This window comes from Odocoileus virginianus, unplaced genomic scaffold (genome assembly GCF_023699985.2).
Source record: "Odocoileus virginianus isolate 20LAN1187 ecotype Illinois unplaced genomic scaffold, Ovbor_1.2 Unplaced_Contig_18, whole genome shotgun sequence".
Taxonomy (NCBI): domain Eukaryota; kingdom Metazoa; phylum Chordata; class Mammalia; order Artiodactyla; family Cervidae; genus Odocoileus; species Odocoileus virginianus.
In genome coordinates, this window is record NW_027224335.1 from 124,292 (window position 1) to 134,337 (window position 10,046).

General features: G+C 35.4%; 1 non-coding gene across 1 annotated transcript; it reads right to left on the reverse strand.

Moving 5' to 3' along the window:
- Window positions 1-6,364: 6,364 nt before the first annotated feature.
- On the reverse strand, window positions 6,365-6,436 carry TRNAC-GCA (transfer RNA cysteine (anticodon GCA)). The gene has a single exon. It is a non-coding gene; the product is annotated as a tRNA-Cys (tRNA).
- Window positions 6,437-10,046: the final 3,610 nt, after the last annotated feature.

Genomic DNA, 10,046 nt, shown 5'->3' on the forward strand with positions numbered 1-10,046 from the left:
CAGACCTTAATTAACAAAACTAGAACTTAATATTCAGTGAAACATAATTTTTTTTTTTTTTGGAGAACTCATTGTGAGGGCATTAACACTGTAGCCAGGGAAGGCTTTAACCCATCAAATAAAAATGAGGTCTGTCAGGGAGCCTGGGAAAAGCCAAGTGGCTGTCTTGGATTTCCCATAGCCCTGGCTCTTTGATTTTTAGCTGTTGTTTATCCATTTTTAATTTCCTGATTTAGGAGCAGACTATTGCCATGTTTTAAGGACATCAGGATAGCAAAAGTCTAACCATGAGGGGTTATTTTTTGTAGAAGCAGAATGAGCTTTGTCTACATGTACCATAATCTTAAATAATGTTTATTTACTTTACCAAAGTAACAAAAAGATTTTAAAAACAAATATAAATCACTTAAAGGCAAAGAAATTCATAATCTGTTATCAAAAGCTGCATTCTAAGAAAACTTTGTTCTCTAAACAGAGAGAAGACCAAATTCCAGTCTGGTACCAGCTTACTGTTAATAACAAAATTTGTTTATCTGCTTAATCTTAGAAAGTCTTTTCCATAAATTTTGAAGAACTAGCAGTATTCTTCTAAAGGCATGAGAGTAAAACCATAGAAGGCATGTTTAAAATCTGATTCTATTGCAATTGACAAAGAAACCTGGTCATAACACTTTAATATGATAACTAGAATTATAATTGACCATATTTTATCAGGGCATATCAGATCTATATGAATTTCACATAATTTTAGGATATCTATATTAGTAACATCAACCATACAGTATAACCTGAAAAGATTTATCACCCCTTCAACAGTACTTCTCATGTAATTTAACATGTCCAATGAACCCAGGTAGCTTAATAGCTCTTTGGGATGTCTCAGGGGCCCTCTGAAGCATCCCAAAGTTAGCTAGAAGTCAAGTTATTTAGGAAGTTTTGTCAATAAATATCAAAAGGGTTTATAACACTCAGTCAGGTAGGATCATATAAGTCACTGTGAAATAATAGTTATTTACTTAGCCAAAGGTAAATATAGAACAGATCAATTAAGAGGTAAAGAAACTTAAATCTATTATTAAAAGCAGTTCAACATCTGAAGAAAGTATGTCCTCTTAACAGAGAGAAAGGCCGAATTCAAGTTTTGCACCAGCTTACTTTAAACTCATTTAGGTAAACTTAATTAAATTTATTTTAAACTTAGTCCTAACCATGCACAAAACTTTTTTTCAGGGTCCACTTTCCACAAAACTTTTAATCACTTTCTGTAACAGCCACCTGTAAGTCAGACCTAGTTTCTTTTCCCTTGTATAGAACAGACTTGTGGACTCTGGGAGAAGGCGAGGGTGGGATGTTTCAAGAGAACAGCATTGAAACATGTATATTATCTAGGGTGAAACAGATCACCAGCCCAGGTTGGGTACATGAGACAAGTGCTCGGGCCTGGTGCACTGGGAAGACCCAGAGGGATCGGGTGAAGAGGGAGGTGGGAGGGGGGACTGGGATGGGGAATACATGTAAATCCATGGCTAATTCATTTCAATGTATAACAAAAACTACTGTAATGATGTAAAGTAATTAGCCTCTAACTAATAAAAATAAATGGAAAAAAAAAAGAAAAAAAAAGTAATTTTATTTTTTTATATCTTCTTTATTAAAAACATACATCCTACTTCCTTATTAGATTAGCAAACAAACATTAATACTAGATATTTAATATTGAATATTTCCCAGTTTATGTGAATCTGAAATTTATTTAGGTTAATTTTTCTTGTATTTAGAATTGTTTGATTTGTAAGTGCTTACTTTTCTTTAGGCCAATTAAATTAGAACTCATTTACAACTTCAACAATATTATCAGAAAAAAACAAAAGACATACACTGAGACATACATAAATCCAGACAGACAGACTGACAGAGATCTTATAGTTTTCTGTTTGAGATTTAAAATATCTCTTTGACCCCTTTTTTTTCTTTGCTTGAAGTTCTAATTTGCCCAAGGCTGAGGTCTCAGGCAAAGTGGGCTGTGTATTTCAAGGACATGGAAAGGGTTAACTTCAAGCTTTTCCCTAGGCAGGCCTTTTAACAAGCTAGTTGTTTTTAATTGCATATGCAAAAAAGAATTGGTTTTGCAGTTTCCAAAGACAAAATTTCTCTCTGTTCAATCAGTGATCACACTCTCACAATCATTCAGAGGCTATCACAATGCCTCCCTTCTCCTGAGTCCCCAGGTTTCCTTAACTGTTGCTCCCTTCCTGGGAGCTCCAAGGAGGTGATCAGTCTCCTCTTCTACCCATTGGGGTAGGACCTGACTGGGGACTGGCCCTGGGGCCTTACCTGATCCTGTGGCCATTCCTGGTGAGTTGGTCTGTCCCTCCAATGAGTACAGTTGGGGCTTGGCTGTCCAGAGAGTCAGAACACTGGTCTGAAAGAGAACCCAGAATACTGTCAGGTGGTGCACCTCCTTGTTCATCTCGGGGTTCCTTCACTCCAGCCTGGCCGAGCCACCAGTCTGTTGGCTCAAGGGGCCAGCATGGTTGGAATCTCTCTGGGGCCTCCAGAAATGTTGCAGAAACCAGTATGTGACCTATGTGATCCAGACTTTGCAAGGAGCAAGCTGAGTTACAGAGGCAGAAGGAGCAGGAGGTTATGTAAAATTTTAACGTTTCCTCTTCAATACAATCAGCCAAAATAATGTAATTGATGTATTTACAGACAACATCAATGACAGAAAATACATTCTTTTCAAGTACCCATGGAATTTCCAACAAGATAACTCATACCTTGGAGACAAATCTCGACAACATTAAAAAGCTGACATTATACAGAGTATGTCCACCAACCATAAAGCAATCAAATTAATAATCAATAAAAGAAAAGCAACAGAAAATGTACATACACTTAAAAATAAAACAATATGTTGATGCTTCTACATAATCCATGGATCAAAGAAGTCTCAAAGGAAAATTTTTAAATACAAAGAACTGAAAGAAAATAAAAATGAAACATTATTTGGGATACAATTAAAGTGATGATGAGAGGGAAGTTCATAGCACTAAATGTTTACATTAAACAAAGTAAAGGTCTAAAATCAATTACCTAAAATTTCTATCTCAAGAAACTAGGAAAAGAAAGTTAACACAAAAAAGTAGAAGGAAGGAAATAATAAAAAAAAAAAAAGTAGAAAACAATAACAGTGAAAAGAGAGAAAATATAGAGAAAATCAGTGCAATAAGAAGTTGATTCATTGAGAATATCAATAAAATTGATAAAACTTTAGCAAAACTGACAAAGAGACAAAGAGGAGATAAGAATTATCTATATTAATAATAAAATAAGGGATAACACTATAAATTCTGCAAGCTTTATAAGGATAACAGGGAACATGACAACTTAACAGTCATAAAATCCACAACTTAGAAGAAATAGACCAATGCCTCAAAACTACAAGATGTCAAAATTCAATTAAGAAGAAAGAGATATATAACTATCAAAGAAATTATTTGTTCTGTAAAAGCTCCTGAAAAACTATTAGCCCAGAAGGCTTCACACAAGAATATAACCAAATGATTAAACAATTAATATTGATTTTATAAAATCTCTTACAGAAAATGGAAGATAGGAAACAGTTCCAAATTAATTTTATGAGCCAATATTACTCTGGTACTAAATTCAGGCAAAGACAGTACAAAAACAGAAAACTCTACATAAATAATGTTCATGAGAGTAGAGGCAAAAATTCTTGACAAAAAGCAGCAAATCAATTTCAGAAATGTATAAAGAGAATTGCTCGCTATAACCAAGTAAGATTTATTTTAATTATGCAAAGCTGGTGCAGCATTCTGAAATAAATCAATACAATCCACCATATCAAAAGCCTAAAGAACAGAGAATGATGTCAGCAAGAAGATCAACTAAGAAGCTCTAGGCAGTCTTCCACAGAAACACTAAATAAACCAAAATGTATGAACCAAAATAGCTTTGAGAACTCTAGAAACCAGGTGACAAGCATCAGCAACCAAGCAAACATCTAAACAAGGAAAAGCCACAACTAAGATGGTAGGAAATTTCATGACATTTTGCTCACTCTTGTCTTACCTCCTCCTTAGCACAGCACAGCATGGTTGGGAAGAAACTTCCCAATTCCCAGTTCCTTTCTTAGCTAAGGAATGTAGCTTGCTTGTTCTCTGTTCTTATATGTCCAAGAGATTAGTTTTTGTGTCCCCTATCATTGTTTGGATATCTGTTTAGGAAACAGAGAGTAACGGTCCGTGCAACAGAGCTCAGGATATATGCAGACGCACAGGCACCAGAAGGTAGAGGAATACAACAGAAAACCAGCTTCTGAAAAGAAGCAAGGGTAAGACTCTTAAGGAAATCAGGCCATTTAAAAGCAGCTTATACACCAAGACCTGAAATAAAAGTAAAACACAAGCCCAGAAAAGAAACCTCAGAAAAGGCTTAAGAGAATACTAAGCCTTTAAAATAAGCTGGTCAGTGAAGTTCTTTCCCTCCACAAAGCCAGTCCATGAAGGTTTGGAGAGGTGACTAGTTTTTCAAATGTTGAAATCTCAACAAAATATCACAAAGCAGTCAAAGAAACAGAAAAAGATGGCTCGTTCAAAGGAATGAAGTCTCTAGAAATCAACCTAAAGAAATGTAGGCCTCTGACTTATTTGACTTTAATCCTTTAAAAAGAATTTAAAACAATTTTTTAAAAAGATATTCAATGGGACTTCCCTGGTGGCACAGTGGATAAGAATCTGCCTGCCAATGCAGGGGACACAGGTTCAATCCCTGGTCCAGGAAGATGCCACATGCTGCAGAGCAACTAAGCCAGTGAGCCACAACCACTGAGCCCATGCTCTAGAGCCTGCAAGTCACAACTACTGAGCCCATGTGCCACAACTACTGAAGCCCAACTCTAGAGCCTGTGCTCCACAACAAGAGAAACCACTGCAGTGAGAAGCCTGTTCACAGCAACAAAGACCCAGCACAGCCAAAAATGAAATAATTTTTTTTTAAAAGATACTCAATTAGGTAAAAGAGAACCCAGACAGGTAGCTAAACAAAATCAGAAAAATGACACCAATAAAATGAGAATATCAATAAGGAGATTAAAATTATTAAAAAGAACCAAGCAGAAAGTTTAGAGCAGAAAAATATAACTCAATTAAAAATTTCACTAAAGGGGTTCAACAGCAGATCTGATCAGGTAGAAGGAAAAAAATCAGTGATGACAGGTCATTTAAATTACCAGGTCAGAAGAGCAAAAGATAAAAAGACTGAAGGAAAGTGGATACAATCTCAAAAATAGAGCCTCAACAGTTATGAGAAACTGTTGAATGGACCAGTATATGCATTATGTGAATCCCAGCAGAAGAGAAAGAAAAAGGAACTGAGAACTTAAAAAAAATAATTAGCCAAAAACTTTTCAAATCTCAGGAAAGACATGGATATCTAAATACAAGAAGCTAAGTGAACTAAGTAAAGTAAACTAAAAAAGATACAATTAAAGTATATTATAATTAAGCTGTCAAAATTCAAAGACAAAGAGAATATAAAAAGTAGCAAGAAAAAAACTGACTCATTACATACAATGAAGCTTCTAAAAATTATCAGTGGAAATCTCAACAGAAGCCTTGCCGTCCAGAAGGAAGTGGGTTAATACATTCAAAGTGCTGAAAGGAAAAATAATCAAGCAAGAATATTGTATACAGCAAATCTATTCTTCAAAAATGAAGGACAAATTAAGACTTTCTCACATAAACAAAAGCTGAGGGAGTTCATTATCACAAGAAATGGCCTACAAAAAATGCCAAAGAATCCTTTAAGTAGAAAGGAATACTAACCGTGCTGGTGTTCAATGTTTCTTAACTTATTGCACATAAAAATCTTGCACTTGGGCTGTAGAACATTGTGCATGCTTTGACAGCATTCTGTACCTTCTGGCTTGCTCCTTTGATTATTGCTATTATATATTTAGACCAGTATTAAATAGCTACCATCTACTTTATTTAGGGCTACAACTCAGGTGGTTAACATTTTTAATTCATTTTATTTTTAAAATTGTCATACATTGAAATCGAACTCTTTCCTGGGTCCTATGAATTTTAACACATGCACTCATTTGTGTAACCACTGTCATAGTCAAGATAGAGAGCCATTCTATCATTTCTATAACTCCCTTGTGCCATCTCTTCATAGCATAATTTCTCAATCTTGGCTCTATTGACATACGTGAAGCTGCTCAGTCGTGTCTGACTCTTTGTGACCCCATGGACTATAACCTACCAGGCTCCTCTGTCCATGGGATTTTCCAGGCAAGAGTACTGGAGTGGGTTGCCATTTCCTTCTCCAGGGGATCTTCCCAACCCAGGGATTGAACCTGGGTCTCCTGCATTGCAGGCAGATGCTTTACCATCTGAGCCACCAGGGAAGCCCATTGATTTATTGGACTGGATAATTCTTTGTTGTGGGGCCTTTTTCTGTGCATTGTAGGATACTTAGAAGCACCCCTGACCTATGCCCACAAGGTGCCAGTAGCACTCCTCCTCCAGTAGTGACAATCAAAATTGTCTGGAGTCATTGCCAAATAAATGTTCCCTGGGGAGGAGAAAAATAATCTCCCATCATGACGTACCACTGCCTTATAGTCACTCCCTGTCCCCAGTCCTTGTCCTGACAATAATCACAATGTGTTCTACATTATTATACATTTATCTTTCTGAGAATATCATATAACTAGAACAATACATTATGTAATTCATTGAAACTGGCTTCTTTGACTAAGCACGCTTTTGAGATTCATCCAAATTATTGCATCCATCAATAGTTCACTTCTTTTTACTGCTGAAGCATGTTCCATTTATTGGTTGTACCCAAGATTTTTAATCCATTTACCTGTTTAAGGACATTTGACTTGTTTTCATAATTGTGAAGATTTTACATAGAGCACGTAGAAACATTCATATACAGGTTTATGTTTAGCTATAAACTTGTTTGTCAAGGGTAAGTATACACAAAAGTGATTGCTGGGTCATATAGCAAACTTATGTTTAACTTTATAAGAAATCTCCAAATCATATCCTACATTGTTTTTACCATTTGCGTTCCTATCAGCAATGTATGAGATTTTCAGTTGCTCCATAGTCTCTCTAGCATATGGTATGCAGAGTTCCAGAGAATAGCAAGGAGAGACAAGAAGGCCTTCTTCAATGAACAATGCAAAGAAATAGAGGAAAACAACAGAAGGGGAAAGACTAGAGATCTCTTCAAGAAAATTGGAAATATCAAAGGAACATTTCATCCAAAGATGGGCACAATAAAGGACAGAAACAGTAAAGACCTAATAGAAGCAGAAGAGATCAAGAAGAGATGGCAAGAATACACAGAAGAACTGTACAAAAAAGATCTTAATGACCTGAATAACCACGATGGTGTGGTCACTCACCTAGAGCCAGACATCCTGGAGTGTGAAGTCAAGTAGGCCTTAGGAAGCACTGCTGCCAATAAAGCTAGTGGAGGTGATGGAATTCCAGCAGAGCTATTTAAAATCCTAAAAGATGATGCTATTAAAGTGCTGCACTCAATATGTCAGCAAATTTGGAAAACCCAACAGTGGCCACAGGACTGGAAAAGGTCAATCTTCATCCCAATTCCCAAGAAGGGCAGTACTAAAGAATGTTCAAACTACTGGACAATTGTGCTCACTTCCCATGCTAGTAAGGTTATGCTCAAAATCCTTCAAGCTAGGCTTCAGCAGTACTTGAATTGAGAACTTCCAGATGTACAAGCTGGGTTTAGAAAAGGCAGAGGAACCAGAGATCAAATTGCCAGTATTTGCTGGATCATAGAGAAAGCAAGGGAATTCCAGAAAAACATCTACTTCTGCTTCATTGACTACGTTAACATCTTTCACTGTATGGATTATTAAAAAAAAAAAAAAAAAACTGTGGGAAACTCTTAAAGAGATGGGAATACCAGACCTAACATGGTCTTACCTGTCTTCTGAGAAACCTATGTGCAGGTCACAAAGCAACAGTTAGAACTTTATATGGAACAACTTATTGGCTCAAAATTGAGAAAAGAGTATGACAAGGCTTTATATTGTCACCTCGTTTATTTAACTTATATGCAGAGCACATCATGAGAAATGCCAGGCTGGATGAGTTACAAGCTGGAATAAAGATTTCTGGGAGAAATACCAACAACCTCAGATATGCAGATGACACAATTCTAAAGGCAGAAAGCAAACAGGCATGAAACAGACTCTTGATGAGGGTGAAAGAGGAGAGTGAAAAGGCCAGCTTAAAACTCAATATTAAAAAAACTAAGATCATGGCATCCAGTCTCATCACTTCATGGCAAATAGAAGGGGAAAAGGTGTACAGTTATATCTATTTTATCACATGTATAAATTCCTGTAACAACCATGGCAGTCAAGATACAAAACTATTCCATCACCACAGAAATCTCTATCATACAATGTGTGAAAGATCCATTTTCTACACATCTTTGACATTCTAATAGGCAATTAGTGGTAGCTCATAACGGTTTTAGTTTACATTTACCTAATGATGTATTGGAGAAGGAAATGGCAACCCACTCCAGTATTCTTGCCTGGAAAATCCCATGGTCAGAGGAGCCTGGTGGGCTACAATCCATGGGGTCATAAAGAGTCGGACACGACTGAACAACTAAGCATACAATGATGTTGTTTCTCTTTTTACATTCTTATTTGTCTTCTATGTATTGTCCATTGAAGTGTCTGTTGAAGTCTTGCTCATTTCTATATTTTTTGTTTGTTTCAGTATTGAATTTTGTAGGTTTTAAAAATATACTCTTTATGCAAGCCCTTTGTTAAATATATGATTTGTATGTTTTCCCTCAGTCTGTTCTGTCTTTTCTCTTAACCATGTCCCTCACAAAGAAAAAAATTTTAAATTTTAATGAAGTCCAATTGGTCCCATTTTCATTTATCAAATGATGCTTTTGCTGTTATATCTAAGAACTCGTTGCTTAATTCAAGCAACAATTTGTTCTATGTTTTCTCCTCTTTATAATTTTATATTGATATTTAGATTTATAATCTCTATTAACTTAAATATTGTATAAGGTGAGTAATTTAATTCCAGGTTCAATTTTCTTTTTGAGCATAGATGTCTAATTGCTCCAACATTTGTTGAAAATACTGTCTCTCAATTAATTGTTTTGCACTGTTGTTAAAATCAAATGCCCATATTTGTGTGGATCTGTTTCTCAGTTTATCAAATTTCTATTCTGTTTCATTGATCTATATGTCTATATATTTGCCAATACCACACTGTCATTACTACACCAAGCGTTTCTCAATGGGAAATAATATTGCTCCTAAAAGATATTTAGCAATAGCTGGAGATATTTTGATTGTCACAATTGGAGATGGTGATACTGTTGCTAAATGTCAATTTGTCTAAATGTCAATGGTACTGAAATTGAGAAACTCTGCATAGTTGTTCTTAAAATCAGATTGTCTTATTCCTCAAACTTCATTATTTGTTCAAAATTATGTTTTATATTCTAATGCCTTTCCATATTAACTTAGAATCAGCTTGTCTATTTCTATAAAATATCCTGCTGAGGTTTTGATAGGAATTTTATTAAACCTATAGACTGGCCTGAGAAGAAATGTCTTTATCTTATTGAGTCTTTGTTGGCATATAATTGTTCATAGTATCCTCATATGACTTTTTTCTATCTCTGTAATATCAGTTGTTATTTCTTCTCTTTCTTTTCTCATTTTATTTATTGGAAACCCTCTTTTCTTCTTCATGGGCCTGGCTAAAGGTTTATTGATTTTGTTTATCCCTTTAAAAAAAATAGCTCTTCATTTTATCAATTAAAAAGAATTCTATTCTATGTCTTTCTTCTCTGAGCTTTATAATTTCTTTCCTTCTGCTGACTTTGGGGCTTGTTTGTTCTTCTTTTTAAAATCCTTTTAAGTGGTAGGTTAGGTTGTGTACTTGAGATTTTTATTTTTCCTTAAAGAAGGCCTGTATCACTATGAA